We start from the raw sequence: 13,503 nt of genomic DNA, 5'->3' as shown, positions 1-13,503 counted from the left end.
ACCCAGAAAATAAAATGTTGCTGTATCATAATCAATAACTTTATTATAATAATGTACATATTTAGCTTTGTTGTGTGGAGCTTTCTACTTTTGGAAATGAGCACCCCGCCCCTGCTGCTATCCTGAAGGTTCCCGACACAAGCCATGCTCACAAGCTTAGATTTGGTTTCTGTCTAATGAAAGCAGCTCTGTGATCAGCAACATTCCTGGGTGTGTATTCTCTCTGTCAGCATCCCCGGACTATTGTCCTATGTCACTCCTGGTCACTCAGTGCCAATGGTTAGTATACTATTGACATGCCCTCATCTATTCATTGGAAATGGGCAGAAGGGAAAAGATGATACTCGCCCTTTAGAATGGATGGGTGCAAGTAAGAAAATGCAAGTAGGTATATGAGTGTTTTCTGTTATGAGTTACTTTGTTGTTTTTTGGTGGGCTGGAAGTTGTGGTTTGATTAGGTAAATCCATTTTCGATTTCTATGTTATTTAGCGTGTAAATCTGTAGCAGTGTGCATATTATATTATCTTACAGTACTGTATGACCTTAATGCAACGTATAGAGATGAGCGAGTAGTGTTCGATCGAGTAGGTGTTCGATTGAATACTACGGTATTCGAAATACTTGTACTCCATCGAACACTACTAGCTGTTTGAAGTTTAAGGTTCGATGCAGAACCAGCGTTGATTGGCAGAATGCTATACATTCTGCCAATCAACGCTGGTTCTTCTCTTACCTTTAGAAGTCTTCACCGTGCAGCGTCTTCCGGGTGGAATTCATTCTGCCTAGGCATCCGGCCTAGGCAGAGCCGACTGCGCATGCACGGGCATGCCCTCGCATGCGCAGTCGGCTCTGCCTAGGCCCCGATGCCTAGGCAGAGTGAATTCCAGCCGGAAGACGCCGCGGGGGCGCTGTGCCGGGAGAAGACTTCAAGGAGAATCCAGCCTGACCGTCACTCATGGACTTGGTAAGTATAATTTTATCAAATTTTGCATACCCCTGAAACAAGCATTTCCCCCCATAGACTATAATGGGGTTCGAAATCCGTTCGAACAGTCGAACAGTGTGCGGCTGTTCGAATCGGATTTCGAACCTCGGACATTTGAGAGTTCGCTCATCTCTAGCAACGTATTGTAATGGAATTGTATCCATTATTTTGTTACTTATTCAGTCACAAGTCATTCCAGTGTTATTATTGTTGTTTTCTTTCATATTCTGTACTGAAACCACTGTGTCTTCAATAGTCCATTGCCCATTGACTATTTGTATTATTATGCTGCAGCCAGTTAGCATGCAATAAATCCAGTTCAAATGGTTGGTGGAACGCCAAATCAGAATCTGTCATTTCAGTTACATCAGATCCATAGGTAGAACAGTAGCCCTGACTGTGAAATAATATATACTGGCAATAAAATAAATGCAATGCAATGTAATGGTATATCACTATAGCTATATTTGCACTGGCTAGACTGAGGCACAGGTTAGATAATATAGTAGGTAGAAGGATAATGATGGGTTATGTAGATAACCTGTTTTCCCTAAGTCCCAACAGCGGCACAATATGGGGTATTTTCTGCCCCTGTGTGCTGGTAGGACAGGCGGAATTTTTAATTAGCCAGACTTAACACCTGGCTGGACCCTATATGAGGGCACCACACCCCTCCCCCTGCGTGTTAATATTAAGTAACCTATAATAGGCTCTATACAATACAATATGTTTACAGTAAAGATATTGGTATTTTCCACATACATACAATCTTTACAAGTGAATAAGCAACTCATACACATTTTAGTCTGTTTTCCTCTACCAAATTATAGGGAGGGAGACTTGTGCCGCTGTTGGGACTTAGGGAAAACAGGTTATCTACATAACCCATCATTCCCTTGCGTCCCACCAGCGGCACAATATGGGGAGATAGCAAGCATAGTCCCTTTATTAGGGTGGGCGTTCTACAGAACTCAATACTGTACGGCCGAAAGCCGAAGCTTCCGCAGACTGGCTAGCCAGTCTATAATGCTTTACAAATGTGGAGTCTGAGCTCCACGATGCCGCCGCACAGATCTGGTCAAGCGGCAAGGCGCACCTTTCTGCCCACGAGGTAGAGACTGCCCTCGTGGAGTGCGCTGTCAAGAAGGCCGGAGGAGATAAGTCCTGTATCTCGAATGCAATTTTAATAGTCTCCTTCACCCACCTAGAAATGGTGGGTTTCGAGGCCGCCAGGCCCTTTAACTTCCCGAAAAAGTTTACAAAGAGGTTTTCTGATCTTCTAAAAGAGCGCGTGCGCTCTGTATAAATCCTTAAACACCTTGACAAATCAAGTGAATGAAGTTTAACCTCCTCCGGAGTGGAGGGTGTTGGATAGAATACTGGAAGTGTGACCAGCTGGCATCTGTTGGTCACAGAGGGAACCTTGGGGGTAAATCCCGGTAGATATCTTGACTGGACTCTGTCCTCGTAGAAGCTGATGTACGGTTCTTCACAGGAGAACGCCTGTAATTCTCCTACCCTCTTGGCTGATGTTATTGCCAAGAGGAATGCTACCTTGTAGGAGAGGAACTTCAGCTCTACCGACTCCAGAGGCTCAAAGGGTTTACCACATAGCGCCGAAAGGACCGTGCTGAGATCCCACTTGTGGACGGGAGCAGATACTGCTGGTCTCAACCTCCCCGCCCCTTTAAGGAAGGAATTTACTAGGGGGTCTTGAGATAACCGCCTCCCCAGACAGGCGGACAGGGCGGCCATATGCACCTTCAAGGTGGCAACTGAGAGGCCCCTGTCAAGGCCGTCCTGAAGAAAGTCCAAGATTGCACCTAATGGAGGATGCACGGAGTCCACTTCGTGTTCCTGGCACCAAGATTTAAAGATGTTACCAATCCTCTGGTAACTTCTATTTGTAGCTTCTGAACGGGCACAGGAAATCGTCTTTAGGACGGCCTCTGAAAGTCCTCTATTCCTTAATAGGGACTGGTTAACTTCCAGGCTGTCAAGTTGAACCTCCTCAGATCCTGGCAGAGTAGCTCTCCTTGAGATACCAGGTCTGGGATGGGGGGAAGCCTCCAATAGATGCCTTGACTCATCCTCATGAGCTGGGCAAACCAAGTCCTTTTTGGCCAGAACGGGATTATGGCGATGCCCGAGACTTGGTCCTGTCTTATCTTCATCAATACCCTGGGTATGATGGGAACTGGAGGGAAGATGTAAATCAGCCTGAACCTCCATGGGATGGACAGGGCATCCACTGCCAAGGGGTTGTCCTCCTGATACAGGGAACAGAAGGTCTGTACCTTGGCGTTGAGTCGGGTTGCCATAAGATCGACCTCTGGGAGACCCCATCTTTGGACGATCTGCTGGAATGTTCCTGGATGAAGCGACCATTCTCCGGATACGGAAATACCCCGACTCAACTGATCCGCTACTATGTTCAGGGAGCCTCTGATGTGAACAGCGGATAGATGGGACAGGTTCTTTTCTGCCCATGAGAAAATTAGATTCGTGGTTCTTTGAAGGGCCCGGGATCTGGTACCGCCTTGTTTGTTTATATAGATGACCGTTGTCATATTGTCCGACCGGACTTTGACCGCCTTCCCCTTGAGGAGGGGGGCAAAGTGACACAAGGCAAGGTACACTGCCTGAAGTTCCTTCAGGTTGGATGACCCCTGTTCCGGATGTGCCCAGACGCCGTGTATAGTTTTGTCGTCCAGGTGGGCTCCCCATCCCTGATGGGATGCATCCGTTGTCAGCAGGACCCCCTGTGTAGGGACCGTAGACCTTCCGTCTTTCAGGTGTATCCACCATCTGAGGGAAAGACGGGTAGCGGGAGAAAGGCAGATCTTCTTTTGCAGTCCCCGTGGCGACCTGTTCCAGGCGCTCAGCACTTCCCTCTGAAGGGGACGCAAATGCCATAAGGCCCAAGGAACCGCCCTGGCTGAAGAAGACATCAGGCCTAGAACTCTCATGGCGGTCCGGATGGTTATTCGCCGAGTTCTGAAAAGAAAGCGGGCAGCTTCTTCTATCTTGAGTTTCCTTGGGCCGGAAAGGTAGATCTGCATCTTCTGGGAATCCAGAATAAATCCGAGAAACTTCCTCCGGGTGGACGGCGCTGTCTCGGATTTCTCCCAGTTGATCACCCATCCTAGTTTCTGAAGGAGGGATACAGCGATCTGAAGATGTTGGCGGAGTAGAGAAGTAGACTGAGCTTTTATAAGCCAGTCGTCTAAATACAGAACCACGAAAAGCCCCTCTAACCTTAGAGCGGCAGCGATGGGGGCGACCGTCTTGGTGAAGACGTACGGGGCTGACGATATGCCAAAGGGGAGGGCGGTGAACTGAAAATGCTCTCTGCGGCCAGCTATTTGAACAGCTATTCTTAGATATTTCCTGTGTGGGCAAAAAATAGGGACATGCAGGTAGGCGTCCCTGAGATCTAGGGTCACCATTACTTTGTCCTGCTGGAGGAAGGATGTTACAGAATCTACGGTTTCCATACGGAATGGTTTTCGCCTTAGAAACCGATTGAGAAACCTTAAATCTACTATCATCCTCCAGTCCCCAGATGGTTTGGGGACGAGGAAAACTGGAGAGTAGATACCGAGGCCCTCCTCCAGATGGGGGACCCTCTCCAGGGCCCCCTTTGTCCTGTATTCCAAGACAGCTGCCTCTAGGATAGACTGCTGGGCAGCAGGCAGGATACGAGGGCTGGTGAAATGATCGCGGGGAGGCTGCTTGAATTCCAAAACATAGCCCCGGGCCACCACCCGCAAAGCCCAAGGATCTCTGATGATCTGATCCCACACACCGGCAAAGTGGGCCAGATGCCCACCTACCGCAAGATTGGCCGCAGAGAGCTGCGCACCCTCAAAAGGTAGGTTTACCTTTTGAATCATCCCTGGCGTGCCCCCTGCCCATACCTCTAGGTCGTATTCTGGACCTCCTCTGAGGTTGCCTAGATTGAGCTCCTCGCCCCCTACCTGGGGGAGGCCTTCTGCTTCTGGAGGCCTGCGGCAAGGTTCTGCCCTTGTCTTCGGCCAGACCCTCCATTAGATCATCGAGGCTGCGCCCGAACACCTTGCCCGGCTGGAAGGGTAGACCGCACAGGGCGTATTTGGATGGCAAGTCCGCCCTCCAGGGACGAAGCCACAGTGGTCTTCTTGCGGCTGTAGCCTGAGCCATGGTTTTTGCTGCCAGACGTAACTGTTGTCTGGATGCCTCTCCCAGGTAATCTGCTGCTAGCTGAATAGAGGACATAGACGATAAGATCACGTCTCTATCGACGCCAGTATCTATGTCCCGCTCCAGTTGCGTCAGCCAGCCACGTAGGAAATCCGCCACTTCGGTGGAGGCAATGGCCACAGAGGTCTGAGCTGAAGCAGAAGAATACGCTTTTTTAAGTGTGGAGTCTATTCTTCTATCCAGGAGGTCCTGTAAGTTTGAGCCGGCACAACGGTACGTTTGGACATCCTGGCTACCGCCAGGTCTACTTTTGGGGGTGGCCCCCAGGAGGCCAGCTGGACAGGATCCACCGGATACAAATTCTTAAATACCCTGGAGGCCACATGAGTCTTCTCAGGAAATTTCCACTCCTGCTCCATAATGGCCATTAATGCCGCATCTACCTGAAAGGCCCTCTGCCCTTCAGCGGTAGACGCGGAGGCTTCCCCCAAGTCATCCAGGCCCCTTGACCGGATGGCCTTCAGCAAACTGGTTGTTTTGTCCCATGAAAATATGGGTTTGCTGGCCACGCTCGACTGCACCATGGATGGGCAGGAGTCATCCTCCATCTGCAGTCTGTCCAGGGAGGGGGGAGAAGCAGAGCGCCCTTCTGTCCGCTGCTTCTTGGAGAGCTGGGTGATGGACACGCGAATGTCCTTTAGAGACTCCTCCTACAAAAAAGGAGGAGGAGTTTACCAGAAGTGGGGAAACCATCTTTCCTCTTGTTCTCTGCACCGTATTCACCATATACTCCTTCATCCATATTACCATGTCCCTGGGGGAGGGCTCATCAGCAGGAGGCCCTCTGCAGGACCGACAACGTGACCAATCGTATCCTGAAATATAGAGGTTAATTAGCAACCTCCTACTGCAGAGAGCCCCTACCCCAGATCACACTTAAGGGAATATCGCAATCCCGGCAGGAAAAATGCTTTCTTTTGGCCGAGGATTTCCTCCTCTCCTGGCCTCCAGGAGGAGTGGTGGAAGAGGACATGGTAGCGGAATATAGCGACCGCTATGTTCACCTAAATAGATTTAGTGTATCAGAGGAGTAACATACATGAAACACAATAATGGTTTCTTACCGGGCGTTAGAAGAACGGCTTAGACCAAGATTTGTCCAAAGCTTAGCTGCACCAGTGAAGTGCAAACCAACTGCAACTGTAAACTGCCTGCACAAACACGAGCCCCACTAGTGGGAAACTAGGAAGGCAAGGACTGAGTGTCCTGCCCTCCTTTTTGAGCTGGCCGCCGAAAAAGGGGGCGGGTCCGCCCGAAACCCCGCCCCCTTCCCGCTTCCCACCCCCCCAAGACCCCTGAACAAGAATTGTTCTATCTAGAGGGGGGGGGGGGGTAATGGGGCCAGGGGACTGCCTTACCCTGCCCCAACTAGCTCCTTCTCCGGAGCTACAGCAAAATTCTCGGCCGCCGCGAACCGGAAGTGCGGCGCCGGAAGTGTGTCGCAAGTTTCCCTCCCCGTCCAGGAACGAGGGAGCCGGCCGAAGGTTCCGGCCCCTACCCGTTCGCAGAGCCGACGGGAGAAGCCGAAGCTTCCGCGTGAAGCGCCGACCCTGCAGGTAAGTGTCAGTGGACGGGGAGGGGGGGAAGGAGAAAGACCCTGCTGACACCCCTGCCATTCCTTTCCAGGTCAGGAGCCCCAGCGAGGGACAGGACTCAGGATCAGGTAAGTGATCCACAGAGCCCTATAGGAGGACACCAAGTCCTCCCCACCTGTCCACACACAGGACAGAAAAAAACACGCAGGGGGAGGGGTGTGGTGCCCTCATATAGGGTCCAGCCAGGTGTTAAGTCTGGCTAATTAAAAATTCCGCCTGTCCTACCAGCACACAGGGGCAGAAAATACCCCATATTGTGCCGCTGGTGGGACGCAAGGGAAATAAAGTTAGTGAAAATAAATGCGCCGAATTAAAAAGGTTTTCTTGTTTAGATTAAAGGGATTATGACTTGAAAAATAGTTATCCTCTATCCATAGGATAGAGAATAACTTGGAGACATGGTACAGGTAAGAGAGAATAGGCTTTTATTTTCTGAATTATAGAACTATTACAATTATGATCTTTTTAGTGTAATAGAACATGGATTCTATAAACCACGGCACTTCAAACAGAATGCAATGATAAAGTATTTATTAATCCAGTAAGTGAACCATAACAAGTGGCGTTTGCTTTTGTTTATGGCCTGTCAGACATACAAAATATATTATATATATATATATATTGTGGGGAATCACTCAGGTAGATGCTTGTAGCAGTGCAGGTAACAGGGACACAGACACTGGGTTGCACACAAGTTCAGGCTTTATTCACATGTAACGCATACACTGCTTTTGCAAAGCCACAGGATAAACAAAATAAAACCCTTCTCGGCTGAGAAATTGACTTAAATGTAAGGAAACTTTTCCCTGACTATACAGGAGACTGGCTACCAGTCTCCCACCTTGGCAACAACAATGGGTGGCACAGTACCTGCTTTGGAGGTCCAGTCTGGACAGTTCAACCCTGTCAGTATGGTAGACTGCAATCCCATCAAGACTTTAAATAAAATTTAACTTTTAATCCATAATGTTAAAACATACAGCACCAAACAGGTAAGTGAAAAAAGTCAGAAAAAATGTGGAAGTATAAAAACCGCTAACGCGTTTCGGGATATAGTAATCCCTTAGTCATAGCCATTACCGATATGCTCTAGTATTCCAAGAAAATAGCAACTCTTATATAGTTCTTACTACTCATATCTCACATGTGAAGCAAATGTATGTTTTAACATCATGGATTAAAAGTTAAATTTTATTTAAAGTCGTGATGGGATAGCAGTCTTCTCTTGATTTTTCACTACATTGCTGTAGCCTCTTAAAGTCCGGAGGCACCCTGAAGACTAAACAGGATCAGGTGAGCGGTATCCAAGTTTCCTTCGTTTTTTTGAATGCCTGCTAGTCTTCACACACAGACTGTTATTAAGGTCTGATTCCCCTGGTGTGAGTCTCACCACACATCCCTTAGGTGCTTGGCTGGAATATACTTGTCTTCCCAGACTACACCCTTCACTCTCTCACAAACAATATATATATATATATATATATATATATATATATATATATATATATATCTTGTATAAGAATAAACAGATAAAGGGTGCATTCACACTGAGTAAACGCTAGCTTATTTTGTAGAGTAAAATTACACTTGTAAATTTTGCTATCCCATTGACTTCAATGACATTTTACAGGCGTATTTTTACAGGCGTATTTTTTACAGGCGTATTTTTTACAGGCGTATTTTTACACTTGTAAAAAAATATCATTGAAGGCAATGGGATAGCAAGATTTACAAGTGTAATTTTACTCTACAAAATAAGCTAGCGTTTACTCAGTGTGAATGCACCCAAACAGTGCAAATAGCAACATGATTCAGCAGGGATGATGTATTTTTGTCCTGATTTTGACGCAGGAAGCCGCGTCAGAATAGGACCAAAATGTGCCTGCTGCGACTGTCACGGCTTTCAACAGTCGCAGCTTTCCACTCTGGAGTAGGCCCAAATGAATGGGCCTAGTCTGGAGGGTGCTGCCGCAAGGCGGACGCTGCGGTTGAATCAGCCGCGGAATGTGCCTGAAGAATGGGCAGCTCGCTTCTTTTTTTCTGTGAGCGAGAACATACCACTCATGGAAAAAAGTAAGCTAGCAGTCTACATAGACCTCTATTGTGAGGGGGCGGATTCTGACGCGGATTCAGCGCCAAAATCTGCCCCCTCTTGCCCCACCTGAACGAGCCCTTAGAAATATCCATGTAATAATGCATTCAAAGCTCTTGGGAACAATCTTTGTGAATAATCTTTTGGTGGAAAAAAATAACCTGGTATTTGGCTTATAATAAATGTAAATTCCCATTAGCAGCTCAGAATTACATAGGGAGCAATTTCCATATTGGATGTGGTCTTCAACTGACTCTATGGCTTGAAGAAATGGTAGTGGTGCCCTGTCATGTTGCTTTATATTTGTATATATGTACAATATATTTGTTTGTCCTTAGTTATGTATATATAAGAGATGTATTTGTTTTTTTTTATGTCAAACAGGCCGAGAACAAGGTCCAGGTTGGGACAAAATATTGACCACTTGTTATGATTTACATGTTGAATTAATAATTACTCATTTTATCATTGTATCATATTTGGAGTGCCATGGTTGTGGTGATTGTAGTCACCACCTACTGTTAGAGTACCAATCTCCCCAGAGAGCTAGCCATAAGTATCTATAGAATGTAGTTTATGCCTCATGTACACAACAGTGAAAAATGGTAATGTGTTTTTTTTCCTGATAACATTTACTAGGCCGTCAAAAAATAACACAGTTTTTGGCAATTTTAACAAATCTAGACTGTGAGGGTCAATGCACACAGAGTTTTTGGAGAGGAAAAAATCTGCTTCAGGAATTAGGAAATGCTTTTTTCTCCAGCACAGTGTATGAACCTTGAAAAAACCGCTAGCGTTTTTTGCAAAAACAGTGTCATAAACTGCATCAAAAACAGCATCTGACAGCATTTTTCCACCTCCCACTGACTCCTGTTGGTCTTTTCAGGCGGAATCTGCCTCAAGAAATGTTTTGTCGCTTTTTTTCCACTAGCAGAAAAAAAGCTAGCGTAATACATAGAATTTTATGGTGAAGCTTTTTTGGAGGCGGATTCTTACGAGGATTCAGCGTCAAAATCCTCGCCAAAAAACTCTGCGTGCATTGACCCTAAGGGATAAATGAAAATGGATGCCTCCTAGATGAAAAATAATTGTGAAAAAAGGATGCTGCATCCAATTCTATCTAAGCTATGAGACCTTAATGAAAACAGCTAGGCTAGAGAATGTCAAAGCCAATGTAAACAGGCAGTGATGGTGGGATGCAGTGGCATAAAGTCTTGTGGAACCCAGTGCAAACTTTGACCAAGGTCCCCTACCCCCTTCCTACAACATTTTCTTGATCATGGTGGAAATGAGTGCTGCAGCAGTATCCCAGAGACTTGACAGAGATACAGCTATAGTATCCATAACTGCTGTTATCAAGAATACAATGCGTGAGCAGCACATTGTCAGTAATAGTATGGCAGATGATGGGTAATTAAATATGGTGGCCGCTCAGGAGTCAAGTGGCCTCCATAGCCGCCGGATCTCTGCTGAATTATATATCAGAGAACTGGTACTAATCCCCACAATCAGTGCCCGTACTAATCGCAGGCATTAAGGCTCCTGGTCAGCTTTGCCCTACGTAAGAGCTATTTTCCCGGTGGCACATGGGTGCCACCATTTTGAGTAAGGATCACCGATGCCCAGAACGAGATCTGGGGCTGGCAGTCGATTGCCATGAAATCTATTGAAGGCTCCCAGGCTTCTCTGGAATTCATTTGTATGGCAGGCTGCTTCATATAGCCTGTCATACAAATTATGGTATTTTGCCTCCCCACATTTCAAGAGTCCTTTCTTTTTCATTTTTCAGTTCATATGATGGCTTGTTGTTTTCAGAATTGTACTTTGTAATGTCGCCATTCAATATGCTGTGCAATGTACTGAGAAGCTGGAAAAAAAATTCAGAATGAGGTGCAATTGGTGAAAAAACGCATTTGTACTTTTTCTACAGTTCCACCCCATTCAGAATTTTTTCCAGCTTCCAAGTACATTGTACTGAATAATAAATTGTAACATTGTGACCACCAATTTGTCCTGCAAACATTAATCCCTCTTATGGCTCTGTGAACAGAAAAGCAAAAATGGGGTTATGGAGTTTGGATGACAGGGAATCAAAAACGAAAATTTAAAATAAAAAATGCTTCCAGTGGAAAGGGGTTAAAAGGTGAATTACCCCTTCAAGGCTAATGCCCCATGTAGCATCCCGCAGTGAAAACACATCACACAGGTCTTTTCTGCTTCAATTATACCTATGGGTAAACGCCTGTGTTTCAGTAAGTATAATTGACAGGCTGCGATTTCCAAAACCGCAATGGTTTTGGAAATTGCAGCATGTCCACTGCATGTTTTTTTTCACAAGGTGGGGATGGGATTCACTAGAATCCCATCCATTTTGGACTGCTTTCACATGGCGTAACGCTCCACTCATTCTGACACGTAAACACGTGTCAGAGTGAGCGCAGTAAAACAGAATCCCATTGACTTCAAATGGTTTGGTCTTACGTTCGCTACCCATTGAATTCAATGGGAGGCTTGTTTACCTATTGCTTTCAATGTGATACGCGCGTATCACAGTATTATCCCCAATAGTGTCCCCTGCACACAGTATTATCCCCCATAGTGTCCCCTGCACACACAGTATTATCCCCAATAGTGTCCCCTGCACACACAGTATTATCCCCTATAGTGTCCCCTGCACACACAGTATTATCCCCAATAGTGTCCCCTGCACACACTGTATTATCCCCTATAGTGTCCCCTGCACACACAGTATTATCCCCAATAGTGTCCCCTGCACACACAGTATTATCCCCAATAGTGTCCCCTGCACACAGTATTATCCCCAATAGTGTCCCCTGCACACAGTATTATCCCCCATAGTGTCCCCTGCACACACAGTATTATCCCCAATAGTGTCCCCTGCACACAGTATTATCCCCCATAGTGTCCCCTGCACACACAGTATTATCCCCCATAGTGTCCCCTGCACACACAGTATTATCCCCAATAGTGTCCCCTGCACACACAGTATTATCCCCTATAGTGTCCCCTGCACACACAGTATTATCCCCAATAGTGTCCCCTGCACACACAGTATTATCCCCAATAGTGTCCCCTGCACACAGTATTATCCCCCATAGTGTCCCCTGCACACACAGTATTATCCCCAATAGTGTCCCCTGCACACAGTATTATCCCCCATAGTGTCCCCTGCACACACAGTATTATCCCCAATTGTGTCCCCTGCACACACAGTATTATCCCCTATAGTGTCCCCTGCACACACAGTATTATCCCCAATAGTGGCCCCTGCACACACAGTATTATCCCCAATAGTGTCCCCTGCACACACAGTATTATCCCCCATCGTGTCCCCTGCACACACAGTAGTATCCCCAATAGTGGCCCCTACATACAGTATTATCCCCCATAGTGTCCCCTGCACACACAGTATTATCCCCAATAGTGTCCCCTGCACACAGTATTATCCCCATAGTGTCCCCTGCACACACAGTATTATCCCCCATAGTGTCCCCTGCACACACAGTATTATACCCAATAGTGTCCCCTGCAGACACAGTATTATCCCCAATAGTGTCCCCTGCACACACAGTATTATCCCCAATAGTGTCCCCTGCACACAGTATTATCCCCAATAGTGTCCCCTGCACACACAGTATTATCCCCAATAGTGTCCCCTGCACACACAGTAGTATCCCCAATAGTGTCCCCTACATACAGTATTATCCCCCATAGTGTCCCCTGCACACAGTATTATCCCCTATAGTGTCCCCTGCACACACAGTATTATCCCCAATAGTGTCCCCTGCACCCACAGTATTAACCCCTATAGTGTCCAATGCACACAGTATTATCCCAATAGTGCCCCCTGCACACACAGTATTAACCCCTATAGTGTCCAATGCACACAGTATTATCCCAATAGTGCCCCCTGCACACACAGTATTAACCCCTATAGTGCCCAATGCACACAGTATTATCCCCCATAGTGTCCCCATATGTCCCACTGTGGACACCTATAAACAATTATTATACTCTGGGGTCTGAAAAGACCCCAGAGTATAATAATCGGAGACCCGGGGGAATAAAAACATTAAAAATACAGAAACAATTGCTTACCTGTTCCTGTCGGCTGCCGCTCTTTTCCTGCTTTAATGACGTCGGACGTCACAAGACCCGGGAAGCAGGCCTGGGTCATGTGACGTCAGAGACGTCAGACACGAATGACGGAGGCCTGGCAGGATCGTGGAGAGGTAAGTAACACTATTTGTTATGTTCCCTTACCTCTCCCGGTCCGCCGTTCATTATACTCGCGGGTCTGCAAAGACCCCCGAGTATAATGATAGTGTTTGTGGGGCCCGCGGTGTCACTTGCTGATCCTGGCCCAGCCAGGATTGGCAAGTGGATAGGGCCCGTAACGGCCTAATGAAAAAAAAACGAAGCGGTAGCGGCTGTCACTGGGCTCCCTAATGGCCCGGGCCCTCCGCTGCCTCTACGATAGTTACGCCACTGTCCTAGATATTAGATGAATGTAAGACGTTGGTGAAAACGTAAGTTGAGAGAAGTTCATGAGTAGATAGACAAGGCA

The 13,503-nt window shown here is 46.9% G+C and overlaps 1 protein-coding gene across 2 annotated transcripts in view; it reads left to right on the top strand.

Annotated features, from left to right (window-relative positions):
- Positions 1-335: 335 nt before the first annotated feature.
- The window catches only part of MISP (mitotic spindle positioning), a 52,045-nt gene continuing 38,877 nt past the window's right edge, over positions 336-13,503 (top strand). For both annotated transcript variants that reach the window (XM_075282512.1, XM_075282501.1), the window contains exon 1: positions 336-384. The gene's annotated coding sequence lies outside the window, so the exon portion shown is untranslated. The remainder of the gene's footprint in view (positions 385-13,503) is intronic.

This window comes from Leptodactylus fuscus, chromosome 1 (genome assembly GCF_031893055.1).
Source record: "Leptodactylus fuscus isolate aLepFus1 chromosome 1, aLepFus1.hap2, whole genome shotgun sequence".
Classification (NCBI taxonomy): domain Eukaryota; kingdom Metazoa; phylum Chordata; class Amphibia; order Anura; family Leptodactylidae; genus Leptodactylus; species Leptodactylus fuscus.
The sequence above is the reverse complement of the archived record's forward strand: the minus strand, read 5'-3'. Positions and strand labels throughout refer to the sequence as shown.